This window comes from Prionailurus viverrinus, chromosome B1 (assembly GCF_022837055.1).
Source record: "Prionailurus viverrinus isolate Anna chromosome B1, UM_Priviv_1.0, whole genome shotgun sequence".
Lineage (NCBI taxonomy): Eukaryota > Metazoa > Chordata > Mammalia > Carnivora > Felidae > Prionailurus > Prionailurus viverrinus.
The window spans coordinates 28,671,341-28,688,497 of record NC_062564.1 but is presented as its reverse complement, the minus strand read 5'-3'; the positions used below and the strand labels follow the sequence as shown (position 1 = coordinate 28,688,497).

Genomic DNA, 17,157 nt, shown 5'->3' with positions numbered 1-17,157 from the left:
TGCCGGAGGGGTTGTGGGAAGGGGGATGGGCTAAATGGGTAAGGGGCATTAAGGAATCTCTCCTGAAATCATTGTTGCACTATATGCTTACTTGGATGTAAATTAAAAAAATAAATAAATAATTTAAAAATGAAAAGAAAAACTTAAAAATGTTATAAAGAGATTCATCCTATATTGATAAAAGATCTAATATACATGAAAATATAATCCTCATAAAGCTTTATGTACCAAATAATATAGTTCTACAAATATGAGGAAAAAACAGCCATAAATTTAAGGAGAAATTGATTGAAACATATTTCTCTGGGTGCACGATTCTCTGATTTCTTGGAAAGTTTAAAAGACAAACATTAAGTAGATTAAAAAAATAACAATTTTGACAGTCTGACTAATGTGAGTAGTAAGACAGATATAATATGTGTATGCTACATTTTATGCACTGTAGAAAATAACAATAGAAACTTTATTAATATCACACATTTTAGGCTACATAACCCCCCCCCAATAAATTCCCCAAAGCAAAATTGCACAGATCACATTTTCTGATTGTATTGTAATTAAATTGGGAAATAAGAATAGAAAAAAACAACATCTAAATCACTTAGAAATTAAAAAGGCTTGGGGCACCTGGGTGGCTCAGTCGGTTAAGTATCCGACTTCAGCTCAGGTCACGATCTCGCAGTTCATGAGTTCGAGCCCCGCGTCGGGCTCTGGGCTGATGGCTCAGAGCCTAGAGCCTGCTTCCGATTCTGTGTCTCCCTCTCTCTCTGCCCCTCCCCCGTTCATGCTCTGTCTCTCTCTGTCTCAAAAATAAATAAAAAATAAAAAAATAAAAAGGCTTTTCTAAAATAACTCTTGTCATGAAGAGGAAATTAAAAATGTAAATACATATTCTTTAGAAAATAATAATGGAAATACCAAATATAGAAAGCCATAGGATGAAGCCAATGTATGACCTTAAAGGCAGACTCATAGTCTTAAAAATGTTTTCTTCATATGCAAAAGATGAAAATAAACTAACCAAACTAAGAAGTTAACAGTAAATGAAGTACAGGTGTATCTAAGAAAATGATACGAAATAAAATAGAAATCAATTTTCTAGATAATGGCAAATAAATGGTAGATTTTTTTCTTCAGAATTTCAAAAAGGAAACAAAAATGGGAATAGAATAGAAATTGATGTTGTAGGTTTGGTATCATTATATAGAGTTGCTCACAAGATAATTCTTCTATTCAGTTTCATCATGGCATTTTACTTTTGACCTTTCTACACAGAGAACAAAGTAGTGGTTGCCAGAGGGGAGGGAAGTGGGGGGAGAGGCTAAATAGTTGAAGTTGATTAAGAGGTATAAACTTCTGGTTATAAAATAAATCACAAGAATGAAAAGTATAGCACAGGATATGTAGTCAATAATATTATAATAACTTTGAATGGTGACGGATGGTAACTATGCTTACTGTGGTGAGCATTTCATAACGCATAAAATTGGCAAATCAGTATGTTGTACACTGGAAGCTAATACATGTCAACTATACTTCAACTTTAAAAAATAACACCTATTTTCTTCCCTACTAATGACAAATGTCCATTGTAAGAAATTTGGAAGTTACAGAAAAGCACAAAAAAGAAAATAAAAATCACCTGTAATCCTGCAGCACACTTTCTTGGGAAACACTTTTTTTGCTTTTCTGTATACTTTAACCATGTAAATATGCATCCCTAGAATGAGTTTAGTTTTGCCTATTTTTGGCCTGTATATAAATGGCAACACACAATATGTATTATTTTCTGACTGACCTCCTTCCCTTACCATTGTGTATTTCATTCATGTTGTTGCATCTAACTGTAGTTTATTGTTTTCACTGCTGTTAATGAAATGATGGATGCTGCTAATGAAAGGTGGATGAATATGCCACTGTTTGATTTGATAGATATTTGGGTTGTTTCCAATATTTGGCTATTATGAATAGTGTTGGTATGAAATTCTTACACATGTCCTTGGGTGCAAATTCCTAGGAGTACAATTGCTGGGTACCTTAACTCTTAAGTGTAAAAGGAAGGATAAGGGAGACACCTGGCTGGCTCAGTCAGTAGAACTTGCAACGCCTGATCTCAGGGCCATGAGTTTGAGCCCCTCCTTGTGTGTAGACATTACTTAAAAAAATAAAAACAAACGTAAGGATAAGGGTCAATGAAGGAGAAAATGAGAAGTAAGTCAATTATGAACTTTTGTTTATTGTCAAAATAGAGTATAAAAAGAGCAATAAAATTTTATTTCACAAATGGAGCAAAACTGGAACTTAAAATAATCTCTTGAAATACCAATGTTTTATAGGCACATAAACATAAAGCAGTTCTTACCACTTTGGGGAGTGTCACACATCTGAGAATCTGATAAAAATACAGAACCTTTTCTCACTAAACTGAAATTAAACATTTTCATTTTCATATCACTTTAGTGTATTCACAGATCCCTGAAACTCCCCTTTCAATTTAAGGTAAGACCTTCAATCCAAGGAACAAAAACCTTGCTGTATATTGATTTCTTTAAAAAAAATATCTATCTCATGACACGCTACATTCCAGTTTCAAAATACATTTAAAATTTGCCTTAAATTAAGTGGCTATTGGGAAATGAAATGTTGTACCATTTGGGTTCCTTGTCCCAATATCTTTACCCATGAACGTGCAGGATGCTTCAAGCATGGACTGCAAAACTAAATCCAAGTTCCTCTACTGGAGTACCTGTATTCTATGATCTACATAACCCTTGAATCAAGACTGTTAAGAGGCCATGCTACAAAGAGATAATTTAGATCCTCCAAACTTGTGATGTGTTTGCTACCTCCAGGCTCAAGTCCTAGCTAAAGGCAGCTGGCCATTACCTGTGGAACATATATAAAGTCCTTCCAAAAATTTTAAATTATAAAGTGAACAAAAATTGTAGCAGAATGGCTGTTTCAGTAGAGCTGAGGATACCTGGAGGCTTACTTAAGCAAGGCCCATTCTCTTCAGTTTATGGAAGAAAACCCAGCTCTCCATCTGAGTCAAAAGGATGCCAGTAGCAAACATATTACATTCACATAGTCATTCAACACACGTTTGTTGAGAGCCTATCATGTGCAAACGGAGTATGCACTGAGCACACGTTTCACGTTGGGACATCGAACTAGTCTACAAAGTCCACGTCCACCCAGTCCTCCCTCCCCTGGCTCTTCAGGCCTTCCTCAACAGGACCTCTTGCTCCACCCAATGCGCACGTGCAGAAGCGACCGCCTCCGCGCACGGACGCCTCCGCGTGCGCACGTGCCTGGGAGCACCGCTTGTTCCTGAAGTTTCTTGGGAAGCAAGTGCCAGGAGTTTTGTTTGGCTCTGAAGATTTTGGTTCTGAGGAACTGACTGGACAAAGAAAGCTGCATAAGGTTTGTGGGGAATGTGGTGGCGACCTTTAGAAGCTGGCAAGGTTCTTGGTGAATTAGGGAAAGCATGTTAATCATCATCAAGTTCAGGGATTCTTAACTTGAGCCCAAAGGTGGGCCTCCGCCGGCCTGGTTACTGGCTAAATATTAGCTTCCCTTGGATGAGCTACTTCCCACGCTCGCGCGTCCTTCGCCCCCGTGCAGAGGTATCCCGACACCACGGAGATTCAGGTACCGGTAACCGGGAGGGGAAACCCTACAGTTTGGACGGATCCCCGACCTCTTGATTCTCAGTTGCCACAAGGTCGAAGGGAGCAGTGCGAATGCTGTGTGCCTCGCACGGGGCCAGGCGCCAGGGTTGGATTAGCCTCCTAGCGGTTTCCCTGGGGGCGGGGCGGGACCGCGGCGGGGCTTCAGGATCCGGGAGGGCGGGGATGGGGGTTGCCGCCCTCTCCCGCCGCAACTTGGCACCCACGCACAACCCAGCGACTCCCGAGCTTGGAGGCGGGGAACGCCGCCCGGGTGACGGCTGCTCTCGCGAAGTCGCGAGGCGCTGAGCCGCCCGGGCCACCCAGGGCGTCCGCGCGCCGCATCGCGGCGGAGCAGAGCCCGCGCGCTCGGACGATGCCCGCCGGCGCTGGCCGCCCGCTGTCTCGCTGCAGGAGCCCGTGGAGCTCGGGGTGGCGAGGGCGGCTCGGGAGGCGGGCGTGCAGGGTGAGCCCGAGGTGAGCATCCCCCGACGGCAGATCCGGCTGGCGGGCGGGCGGACCTTCGCGCCCGGGGAGGCGGCCGCCGCGTGTCCGAGGCGCTTTGGCCGTTGTAAGGGCTGAGTGGAGGTTTTGCGTGACTGCTTCGCTTTGATCATTCTTGACTTCTTGGTTCAGTTCTTTGAACGTACTGAAACTTTTCGGGTCCCACCCTGGCGTGGGTGCAGAAAAAGCCTCCTGACCTCAGGTAGTTTAGTATGAGCCACTGCCTAAGCCCATTCCTACTCCAGTCTTTTAAGGCAGTTTCCATCGTTTCCGCTCTGGGGTTGAATTTATTTGGAATGCTCGGTTTGGGGTACACGGCCGCCCTGGTGGCTGTGTGGAAAGCAGTTTAGTAAGGATGGTACAGAAAGTGGAAAGGTCGACAGTTCCTGGGCTTTTCCAGTGCACTGGACAGTTCCAGTGCTCCTCAAGTTTTAAAAATTGTGGGCTCCAAGTGCAATGTAAAGCACCCCAACACGTAAGTGCAATGCTTGCCTTTTGGGGTGACAGATGAGTGTGGGACTATTTCAAAATATAAAGTGGAAGTGACACAAAATTGTAATTCGCTTATTTACGTTTTTGAATTTGTTTTTTTTTTTGTCAATTATGTGCCAAGTGTGTATGTGTGGAGATACCAATAGAAATGGTACAAGCTTTAAGAAAAGTGTCATTGAATTCACATTTTAGAAAATATATTAGGTAATCTAAAAAGGTTTTAGACTTCATTCAAAATATGTCAGTGTTCATTGGAAAGGAGGACATTTTAACAGAAGAGGCCAAGGGAACTGGAGGACTGAAATCAGTATTTATAGGTATTTTCAGTGCTTTGTCATTGCTCATTTTCTTAAAAGCTTCTAATTTAAACACACACATAGAAAACTGTCTTTATCTTATTCCCCAGATATTTTAAAATCTGAGTCTAATCATAAAGATGTCAAAATTTTGGAGACCGTGCCTAAATGTCTTGAAAACCTATGCGTATTTTCTTTTTAAAAATTTATTGAAGAATTTGGGGCGCCTGGCTGGTTCAATCAAAAGAGCATCTAACTCTTGATCTCAGGGTCATGAGTGTGAGCCTCACGTTGGGTGTAGAGAGATTACTTTTAATAAATAAATAAAACTTAAAAAATTATTGAAGAATTCGTATGACTAGGGGAAAATTGCAATTATCTTTAGAGGTTAGTTGTTAATCAACAGGAAAAATAAGCATGATAAGTTTTATTTAAATTTTCTGGAAATTTAACACTAGTGATAATTTTAGTGTGTATTTCAGCCTTATTTTATTTTTATAGTTTACTACATTAAAAGGTTTTATCATTTTGCAGTATATAAATATGAAATCATTATGTTGCACACCCGAAGCTTATAAATGTTATATATCAATTATGTTTACATTTTTAAAATGCTTCCTACAACCAGTAAAATATAATGACTACTTTTGTTAATAAAATATATTATAATGGTACTTGTACTCAATTGCAAGTGACTTAAGGATTACTTTTTCTCTCAGTACACCAGCTACTAAGGCACTTTTAAGTTATAGAGTTATTTTTTATTATACTTAAACATGATATAGTTTACCTGGATTACAAAATTTTTAAATTAGGGATAACAATCACCGTTTTTACAATACCTGAAGATTAATTTTAGAAAATCGGCAATTCTGATTTTTGGTAAATGTGTTGCTTTGGTCAGCTTTTGCTATGTTCCTATTTTTTATTTATTTGTAAATGTCTTTGCTTTGAAGAAGAATGCTTTAAGGAATATGAAGTGCCTGCTTGTTATCCCATTAGATGTGATGGAATCTGATTAACTGCAAACCCTAAATGTGTTGCACAGTTGGGATTAATTTTCCTTTAACCCTTACCTTTTTCCATTCATATTTGTTACGTACTTTTATCAAAAAGGAACTCTTTTTGGTTTAAAAAATATTTCCAGAATACCAGTGTTTTATTCATTGATTTTTTGTGTGTTTATAAGTGATATTCTAGGCTGGTTTGTTTTTACTTTGTGATACTTTCAGTTATATGAAGTTAGTCCAGAGGTAGGCTTAGATTGTCAAAAAATAACTTTTTAAAAATAGCTCTATTTTACAAGGTGAAGTAAAGATGCATAGTAAACTGAACAAACTTAAGAGAATTTTTGAAAATTTACACAAAAGTAAAAAATATAGTAGAAAAAAATTAAAGAAAAATATTTTTAATAAATGAAAATAAAAATGAATTTTTTCTCTTTCTGCTGAATTCTGTGGTTCAGGTTGTGCAGATTGTTCTGTTAATCCTCAGATCAGTTTTCTAAGTGTGCAGGATGGTTTAGTGTTTGTCTGGCTGTATTTCACGGACCCGAGACCCACAAAAAAACTTCCATGCTGTTCCACCATCTCGGCTCCTCCCCCCAAACTTAAGAGAATTTTAAACTCATTAATAGAGTAAATTTGATGATTGCTTTAATGAGCAATTTTGCCTGTTTAAGATAGTCTCTGAAGTCTGGTAGCAACTCTATATCCTTGGAATGTATAATCCACATAATGCAAAGCTTTTGTAATTACTGCCCTGTGAAACTAACAATAGTTAGTTGCTCCTGGGAGTCTGTCTTTAATTACCACAGCTGAGACTTTGGCAAAGCTGCAGCTGCTGCTGTCATTAGTATGGCTGTGGATATATGTGAACAATTAAATCCTTATCAGAACATTATTTTCATATTGGATGGCTTTGGTAGTGCTTATTAGACCCTACATATATAAAGCCATTTTGATTTTTAAGTGTTTCTGACCAGTTTAACCTACTGTAACTCAACTTGAGGATATGGAGGACAATGTCGCAAGAGAGAAAATCACTGACTTGAGTGTCTAGCTTCTCAGGATACAATCTGAAGCTGGCGCACACACCTCGAGTTGGGGGGCATACTTACTTTTTGCCAGTGAAGGTAAAACTTAATTTCTTTTTCACTTTTATAAGCATAAGCTTGTTAGCACTGCTGTGTTTATAGGTTGAACAGCAAAACTGCAAAGTGTGGTGTGAGTGAGAGAAAAGGAGGGGAATGAGTAAATGGCATTTTTGTATATTAAATCAGCAGAAACCATTGTAATCCTTTTGTCTAGAGGTTCTTAATTTAGGACACATGGACTTTGGTAATTACTTGAAGCCCCTGATTGTTTGCAAAAAAAATGTGTGGATTGTGATAATTTTTGCTGAGGAAAATATATAGCTTCATCAGACTCTAAAAGATGTGAGCCTCTCTCCCCCCAAAACAAATTTAGCAATAATAAACTTGAAGTAGTTGTACAGGAACATGTTCCCAGTTTATAAAGCGTAATAGCTGGATATTAGCAGAACTGGGATTCAGACCTAGGTTTTGACTGCCAGTCCTTTGCTGCTTTCGTTAGTCTATAGTTATTGCACCTTGTAGTGGCCTCTTTTTTGATAAGCCAGTGTTCTATACTCTGTGGCTTACAAGTAAAGCTTTTAGAGGGACATTTCAAGTTCATGTAAGCATTTTAATGACAGGTCTTAGCAGAAACTATGAGCAAAAAATGAAATGAAGGAAGACATGAACAAATATTTCCTAATATCTGTAGATGAAAACATTGCCATAATTTTGTACTATTAGTATAAAAGAACAAATCCTGGGGCACCTGGGTGGTTCAGTCAGTTGAGTGTCCAACTCTTGATTTCTACTCAGGTCATCATCCCAGGGTCATGGTCTGTGCTGAGTGTGGAGCCTCCTTGGGATTCATTCTCTCTCTCTCTCTCTCTCTCTCTCTCTCTCTCAAATAAAATAAAAAATAAATAAAAGAACAAATTCAAAAGGGACTAAGCTTTTATAAAATCAAATTCTTTGCTAGTAGAATTACATATCATAATGGTGGTCAGGAAAGTCTGTAAGCCCTTTGACCTTGGATTTATGCTTTCTTTTTTTTAAGTTTCCTTAAAAAATTTTTTTAATGTTTATTTATTTTTGAGAGAGAGAGCACAAGCAGGGGAGGGGCAGAGAAGGAAGGAGACACAGAACCCAAAGCAGGCTCCAGGCTCTAAGCTGTCAGCACAGAGCCCGATGTGGGGCTTGAACCCACAAACTGTGAGATCAGGATCTGAGCCACCCAGGTGCGCCATTTTAAGTTTCTCTTCAAATTTCAGTTAGCTAACACACAGTGCAACACCATTTTCAGGTGTGCAATATAGCGATTCAACACCTCCACACAACACCCTGTGCCCATCAGAACAAGTGCACCTCCCGAATCCCTATCACCCACTCCACCCCCCACACAACCACCAGTTTCCTCTCCACAGACAAGAGTCTGCCTCTTGGTCTGCTCCCTCTCTCCCCCCTCCCCTTGCTCATTTGTTCTGTCTACTAAATTGTAAATATGAGTGAAACCACATGGCATTCCTCTGTCTCTGACTCACCCTGCCCAGTACAACAGTCTCCAGGTTTATACATCCTTTATACTCTGTGGGGTATATTGTGTATAATGAAATAGTCAAGGAATAAGAAGCAACTTCAAAGAGCAAAAGGGCAAATTTTTAAAGAAAAGTTTCACAAATCCATCTTTCTCTCTCAAAAACCCAGCCTTTTATATTTGCAGTTGTCTTTAAAGCCCGTTTCAGTCAATTAAACCTAGTATTTTAGTTTTTCCAAGTTTATTATGTGCCTGCCTATCTGAGATATTTAGCCCATACAAATACATGCACTTTATATATTTTTGTTCTCCTTTTTTTCAAGGATTTTTTAAAGTTTATTTACTTTGAGAGAGAGCACAATTAGGGTAGGGGCAGAGAGAGTTCGAGAGAGAGAATCCCAAGCAGGCTCTGCACAGTCAGTGCAGAGCTGGACATGGGGCTCAATCCCATGAACTGTGAGATCATGACCTGAACCTAAATCAGGAGTCGGACGCTCAACCGACTGAGCTACCCAGGCACCCCTAGTTTTGTTCTCTCTTAAAGCTAAAAAGAGAATAGGGCTTCACAGGTCAGTAAATCATATGAATATTTGAAAAAGAGAGGATGGGGGTGCCTGGGTGGCGCAGTCGGTTGAGCGTCTGACTTCAGCCAGGTCACGATCTCGCGGTCCATGAGTTCGAGCCCCGCGTCAGGCTCTGGGCTGATGGCTCAGAGCCTGGAGCCTGTTTCCGATTCTGTGTCTCCCTTTCTCTCTGTACCTCCCCCGTTCATGCTCTGTCTCTCTCTGTCCCCAAAAAAATAAATAAACGTTGAAAAAAAAATTTAGAAAAAGAGAGGATGAATGTTAGATGATTAACATTAAACTGTAAGAATTTAAAAATTTTATCTCATTATGTGATCAAACACATACTAATAATAATAACCAACACTGAATAGTGCTTTGTTCTGTAAGTCAGTTGTATATATTGCATATATTAATTTAGTTACTCATACAGCAGGGGAGTATTGATCAACTGAATTAACTTGAGTAGATATTTGTTAATTTTCCTATTTTTAATATATGAAGAAATTGAGGCACAGAGAGATTAGGTAACTGGTCCAAAGTTGCATAGTTAGTAAGGGCAGAACAGGATTTGAAACTAGGTGATCTGGCTTTACCATACTGCCACCAGAACTATTTATCTCTGATCTAAGTCATGAATGAATCAAATAATTTTCCTTTAAAAATAATTTATCTGGGGGCACCTGGCTGGCTCAGTAGGTAGAGCATGAAACTCTTGATCTCAGGGTCATGAGTTCAAGCCCCACACCGGCATGGAGCCTACTTTAAAAAATTTTTTTTTGCAAAAAACCAACAATTTATCTAAATTACTTACGCTAAAATTTTTTTTTTTTAATTTTTTTTTCAACGTTTATTTATTATTTTTTGGGACAGAGAGAGATAGAGCATGAACGGGGGAGGGGCAGAGAGAGAGGGAGACACAGAATCGGAAACAGGCTCCAGGTTCTGAGCCATCAGCCCAGAGCCCGACGCGGGGCTCGAACTCATGGACCGCGAGATCGTGACCTGGCTGAAGTCGGACGCTTAACCGACTGCGCCACCCAGGCGCCCCACGCTAAAATTTTTAAGGAAAATTATTTGCTGCAGATTTTCTTAGTCTGAAGAGAGCTAATGGCAAATTGGTCTGTTTTGTTCACCTCATATTTGTAGACTATTTAAAAATGGGACTAAAATTTTTAGTCTAACAGAAGACTAGCATCAGAAAAGCCAAGAAAAATGATGTAAATTCATTTCCTTGCATAGGGTGTTCTGGTTAGTTTTCTTCTGGAGACTCGATAATACTCAAATTTTGCCTACAGGTTTATTGGAATTCTCCAGTCTGTCTACTTGGTGTAATCCTCACCAGGTTTATTTTAGTATTTCAGACATGGCTTCTACAGAATTTTTGAGAAGTCTTGTTACTACAGTCAGGTAGACTCTTAAAATGAGTTAATTTAAAATGACTCTTAAAATGATGTTAGAAATAGACAAATTATATTGAAATCCATTCTTGATAGGATAAGGGTGCATATTATTATTGTTAGTTGTTAGCTTCTCAAATTTAAACTTAAATATGGAAAAAAATTAATTTTAAAATGAACATCATGCCTCTTCTATCAGAAGGATATATAATTAGATATATTTATTTAAGAATTATAATTGCATATTAGTGTTTTCTGGGTATGACTCCTTTACAGATATACATGATCCAATATTAAATAGTTATCTTTTGGGACACCTGGGTAGCTCAGTCAGTTGAGCGTTGGCTCTTGATTTTGGCTCAGGTCATGATTTCACTATTCATGGGACAGAGCACTGCATCAGGCACTGCACTGACAGTGCAGAACCTGCTTGTGATTCTCTCTCCCCCTCTCTCTCTGCCCCTCACATGCCCACACATGCTCTCTCAAAATAAACCAACATTAAAAAAATTTTTACTTTGGGGCGCTTGGGTGGCTCAGTCAGTTAAGCGTCTGACTTCAGCTCAGGTCATGATCTCACAGTTCATGGGTTCCAGCCCCGCATCAGGCTCTGTGCTGACAGCCTAGAGCCTACTTTGGTTTCTATGTCTGCCTCTCTCTCTGTCCTTCCCCTGCTTTCTCTCTCTCTCTCTCTCTCTCTCTCTGTCTCTCTCTGTCTCTCTCTCAAAAATAAATAACATAAAAAATTTTTTTTTGCTTTATCTTTCTGGCCTCAACCTTGCATTTTTTTAGGTTCAGCAGACCAGAATAGGTAACTAATAATTGATGGCTGTATTTTCCATACAAGATGTTGAATTTTTTGGACCAACACAGAAAGATAGCTTAATGTTTTAAAATGAAAACAACACCTTGAATAGCAAGAATGATTCAGTACACCATTCATTGACTTTGAAGGGCTATCTGAGGAATACTGTTGGTTTTTAACTAGAAAACAATCCAATGCAAGAGGAAAAGTTGACTCATTGTTGGTTCAGTCCTAGTTAGAAATTTATCAAACGATGCTTCATCTATTACCTGTATACCTATATTAATAAAAATGAATTGTGTGGGTTTTTAGGTAAGACCAATTTTAGAGATTACTTTGTTATTGGGGAAAATAACTGATAAGTCTTCTACAAGGATTAAATAAGGAGCTCTTTATTATTATTTTTTCTCTTCCAAGAGTTTCATGTGTTTAACTCCCTTGAAAATTGTATGTCATTATCTTTAGTCATCTGATTATGCCTTTGTATTTCCCTAATATGTTTTTAAAAGTCTCATAGCTATAATAGATTAGCTACTAATCTCATTCCTGTGCTTTTACAACAATTCCCTAACTCCTTTTGTATGTAATTTTCTTCTGCCACACAGAGAATGCACTCAGTTTGGGTTCTATTGATTGATCTCTTCATCTTTGACAGCCTGGTAGCACAATACACATCCACATTTTGTACCCTTCGAGCAACACATCTGCTTTCCAGAACTTTGGTCAGGCAATCATCTCTCTGTTTATATCTGCATAGGGAGGAAAGAAGTGGCTTTAGGCTGGCAAGGGGGTAACTTTCCTGCTGTTTCATTTGCTTTTCACTCGTTTTCAATACAGTAACTTAGAGGAAGGCATTCTTTGTATTTATTAATTGGGCTCACTAAGTAGTAACAATCTCTCATTATGTTCACCTATAAATTATAAAGCAAGGTTGATATATAGGAGGAGTGTAGGTAATCCAGGTTTTTTTTCCATGTAAAATAGGTTGTAAAGTATCCTTTGCTAGTTTACTTCATGGTAGAGTGTTTCTTTTTGGTTAAGCCTGTTAGAATTTGGGCATTTGAGAAGGTTGAAGGAAGAGCTAGGACTGGAGGATTGAGTTAATGAAGAGTTGACTTGTTTTCTCACCTTTCTCTGTGGCCAGGATGACCATGGCCTCTTTGTGGAACCTGATCTATTTTTACCAAAGCTCCTGGACTCCAAAGGGAAAGGAAGCAGGGGAGTCCTAACCCTTGGGGGCCCCTTAAATTTAATTATTCCCCTGATGAAAAGCAGCTGGACTAGGAGTACGCTTTCCCATAGCCTAGAGTCTTGGGATAGTCTTTAAAGCATATAAATTACTTTTAACTTTACTCTCATTTGACTGTGTATAATTAAATAGATACAGGATCCTCCTTGGGACTGAAGGGAGAGCCTGCCCCCAAATTTTTAGAAAAATCCGTTCATACACTATAGGACATCAAAACAAAATTAGGACTTCTGAGTCACCACAAAACCATGGAAATGTTTGAATACTGGCTTTTGCTTCTAGTTTAAGAAACCCTCATACTGTAGATTGATTAAGGCAACATAGTCAACTGAATTTGGGTTGTGATAAAATAATTAAGCCACATAGTTTAAAAGATAATCCGTCCCTCCTATTCTCTTTGCCCTCAGGGAGACAGACTAAATCTTAGCGATAAATACAAATGAGAAGGCCTTGAGAAATGAACTGGTAATTCTTAACCTTTCCTTCCTGGAGTGCCCAAATTTAATGATGCCTGATCATCTGGATTGGTGGTTATCAAAATGTGGTCCCAGTACCATCAGCATTACCTGGTCATTTGTTAGGGAAAAAAAAAAAATTCTGGGGTGCCTCGGTGGCTCAGTCGGTTAAGTGTCCGACTTCAGCTTAGCTCATGATCTCACACTCTGTGAGTTCAAGCCCTGCTTCAGGCTCTGTGCTGACAGCTCAGAGCCTGGAGCCTGCTTCAGATTCTGTGTGTCCCTCTCTCTCTGCCCCACCCCTGCTTGCGCGCTCTCTCTGTCTCAAAAATGAATAAATGTCAAAAAGAATTTTTTTAAAGAAAAAAAATTCTTGGGCTTCAAGCATAGACATACTGAATTGGAAACTCTAGAGATGTGGAAACTCTAGAGATTGGAAACTCAGTTATCTGTTTTAATAAGCTCTCCAGGTGACTGATATATGTTAAAGTTTGAGAACCACCAACTCTAGATCATCAGGACTGAACCTTGTTTGTTTGTTTGTTTGTTTGTTTTTTGCTTTGCTAGTCCATTGCTTCAGTGTAAAAATAATTATTACTTATTACTCATTTGGTATTTTGCCTGTGTACACACCTGGAATAGGCATCCTGTGTTAATTACATTGAAGATATCCAAATTAAAATTGTTGGTAGTTTTTAGAGTTCTTTTTACTTCCTTGTCTTTCCTTCTTGCTGGGTACCTGGAACAAGGTAGCTGCTTGATAAATACTTGTTAAATGAATTGATAGCCTACCTCCCTTTCCACCCCAAAAGAGCAAACCCACAGTCTTTTTAAAACTTTCTTTCAGATTCTTCCTTGCCAGGAGCATTAGGCCTGAAAGTGACGTTTCTAATTCAGAACACTTCTTTCTCCTAATAGTGACTCTGGTTGAAAAGAATTGCTTGCTAATACTAAAAATGGAAAAGAAGACGGGCGGGGGGGGGGGGGGGGGGGAGAAACCATTCTTATGTAGCTGATTGGATGCTTTCCTCAGAATTACCTACCAGTAGATCTCAAACCTAGCTTACATCAGAATCACCTGGAGAACTTGTCCAATCACAGATTGCCAGGTCTAATTCCTAGATTTTCTGATTCAGAAAGTCTAGGATGAGCCCAGAAGATTTGCGTTGCCAGCAAGTTCCCAGGTAATACTGATGCTGCTGGTCTAGGGACCCCAATTTGAGAATCACTGCCCTTCGTTCACTAAGACCAGAAATACAGGTAATTTCCTGAATGTGAACATTAGTTGCTGGTGCTTGTGTATCTAGGGAACTATAATTGGAATGTATAGTATATAACTGGGTAACAAACTTACTGAACAGTATTTTTTAGAGGTGTCTGTTAAAATCTTTTTCAACACAAAGCTTTTTTCAGACCTCTATAAAAATTGATTGAAAACTCAGCCACCTAAATATCTGAATTTAGGAGGAATAGATTCTTTACCCAAATCTTGCCACACTGGTCATTTCTCTGCTTCTTTTCACTTCAAGCTTTGTTGAGAGTTTAGCTAAGCTCCTCCATAGTATAGCTGCCTCAGCAGTCATTTTGTTTGGCCAGGCAGCCTTTGGTGACCTGAAACTGACCCTAGCTCCCTCATGCAAATGCATGCCCTAGATATTAGCCCTCAGAGTCACAAGTAAATGGAAGTTTCTGAAATGACTTCCCCAGCAGCCCTTTTGATCACCTGTCTCTCCTGCCTCCCACTGCCTTTCCCTTACGCGCCCCTTGGTTAAGACCCCTGTGCAGCTTACCAAAACCCTGCTCTTTTGTTTTGAGTTGACCAATCCATTTTAGCCCAGGAACCCCAAAGCACTCTGTTCACAGACCTTAATAAAGGCATGTGCCCAGGTCCTGCCTCTGCGTCTTCACTCTGCCTTCATCTCCTGTGTAGTCCCTTGAGGTGTGTCCAGTACTTCCTCCAGGACCTGTAACAAATTTCTCTTCAGTTCTTCTTGTGGTCTGTTGGTGAGCCTTGGTTCACCATCCAGCACCCCGTGCTCCAGCTAATATGTGTCAATTTGACAAATTCATAACAAGCTTACCTAATTTTCCGATATAATTTTATACCCAAACACGTGTTGCTTGTTCCTCTTCTTAAGTTGATCTGTTTCTGTATTTTCTGGCCTTAAATACAAGTTCCTAAAGAATAGAAAGTTCACATTTCATGTGGATTTTTTTTTTAAGTTTATTTATTTTTGAGACAGAGAGAGACAGAGCATGAACAGGGGAGGGGCAGAGAGAGAGGGAGACACAGAATCAGAAGCAGGCTCCAGGCTCTGAGCCATCAGCCCCGAGCCCGATGCGGGGCTTGAACTCACAGACCGCGAGATTGTGACCTGAGCTGAAGTCGGACGCTTAACCGACTGAGCCACCCAGGCGCCCCCCCATGTGGATTTTTTTCTCACAACTAAACAGTTTTGTTGACCTGACTCTCTGCCATTTGAATTCTTACATAATACATTCTTAGCTTCTCCCAAAACAGGTTAAAAATGAGGTGAAATTGAGGTCTTTTCCCTTTTTCTTGGTAAATGGGTAGTTCTAAAGAAGAAAATCTGACATATATCAATTAATATAGAATTCTCATATTTAATAGAAACTTTAGTGAATATTTTCAACCATACCCATACAAACGTACATTCCTCTGTAGATTAAATTCAGAGTTACTGTACTACATAGGTTCTAGTAGAGAAAAGTCTTGAAGGCAGTTTTTCCTTATTTTTTTAATGTTTGTTTATTTTTTTTTTTTTAATTTTTTTTTTCAACGTTTATTTATTTTTGGGACAGAGAGAAACAGAGCATGAACGGGGGAGGGGCAGAGAGAGAGGGAGACACAGAATCGGAAACAGGCTCCAGGCTCCGAGCCATCAGCCCAGAGCCTGACGCGGGGCTCGAACTCCCGGACCGCGAGATCGTGACCTGGCTGAAGTCGGACGCTTCACCGACTGCGCCACCCAGGCACCCCAAATGTTTGTTTATTTTGAGAGTGAGAGAGAGAAAGACAGAGAGCACCCACACAAGCTGGGGAGGGGCAAAGAGAGAGGGAGAGAGAATCCCAAGCAGGCTTCATGCTGTCAGCACAGAGCCCAACGTGGAGCTAGTTCTCATGAACCATGTTATCACGACCTGAGCCAAACCCGAGAGTGGGGCGTGTAACCAACTGAGCCACCCAGGCATCCCTTAGTTTCTCTTTTAATGAAATGCCTCCCATGAATTTGTGGAAAGGCTTACCAAATCAGTACCTTCTTTATTAAATTTGTAGTTGGTGTTGCTTTTTTAAACTTAAATTTTTTTAATATTTATTTTTGAGAGAGAGAGAGAGACAGTGTGAGCAGGGGCAGGGGAGGGGCAGAGAGAGAGAGGGAGATACAGAATCTGAAGCAGGCTCCAGGCTCCATGCTGTCATCACAGAGCCCAATGTGGGGCTCAAATTTACAAACTGTGAGATTATGAGCTGAGCTGAAGTCGAATGCTCAACCAGCTGAGCCACCCAGGTGCCTTAGGTTGGTGTTGCTTTTTAATTTCAGTGTCCCATAGCCAGTTTTTCCCCTTATTTCAGGGGTTTGCCACGGTTTTGCTATTCCAGAAAGTCTGAAACAGCTAGCTCTGCACAAGGGTTTTTGTGTTTTGTGCTTTCTTAAGCAACTTCTATGATCAAATTAAGAGTATTAGTAACTTTTACATCTTCATACATATTTGTTTTTTATACACCCCAGTTGTCTTAATTTACAAGTTTGCTTTGGATTCTTAAGTGTACTGACTTAAAAATTATCCTTTAACTTAGTACAGTTACAGTAGACAAGCAAATGCACTAATCGTTGATTTCCAAATGTACATGTCATCCATCTAATTATTACTAAATATTTCATACCATTATTGATATTCTTATGTGAATGCTAGCTCCAATCGTGAAAATTTGTGAGTGATAGACTATCATCATTAAATTCTCAGAAATTTTAGTTTCCAAATTAGTTGTCATTTTATTTTTATATGTCAGTCTCTTATCCTTATTACCTTGATATTCTATGACTATACTGACTCTGATTTTTTCTGTGTATTTTTTCCACTTTTATTTCTTTGG

The 17,157-nt window shown here is 39.4% G+C and overlaps 1 protein-coding gene and 1 long non-coding RNA gene across 6 annotated transcripts in view; one reads left to right on the top strand and one right to left on the bottom strand.

Moving 5' to 3' along the window:
• Window positions 1-3,360: 3,360 nt before the first annotated feature.
• TEX15 (testis expressed 15, meiosis and synapsis associated) overlaps window positions 3,361-17,157 on the top strand; it is a 101,544-nt gene continuing 87,747 nt past the window's right edge. For 4 of the 5 annotated variants that reach the window (XM_047857518.1, XM_047857516.1, XM_047857517.1 and 1 more), the window contains exon 1: window positions 4,307-4,374. The gene's annotated coding sequence lies outside the window, so the exon portion shown is untranslated. Of the gene's footprint in view, window positions 3,424-4,306; window positions 4,375-17,157 lie in introns of those variants that run through there. The other variant, XM_047857514.1, reaches the window with a different exon arrangement.
• LOC125164673 (uncharacterized) overlaps window positions 11,752-17,157 on the bottom strand; it is a 43,519-nt gene continuing 38,113 nt past the window's right edge. The window contains exons 2-4 of the long non-coding RNA XR_007151853.1: window positions 14,906-15,004; window positions 13,674-13,779; window positions 11,752-12,085 (exon numbers count right to left, since the gene is read on the bottom strand). This is a non-coding gene — a long non-coding RNA (uncharacterized LOC125164673). The remainder of the gene's footprint in view (window positions 12,086-13,673; window positions 13,780-14,905; window positions 15,005-17,157) is intronic.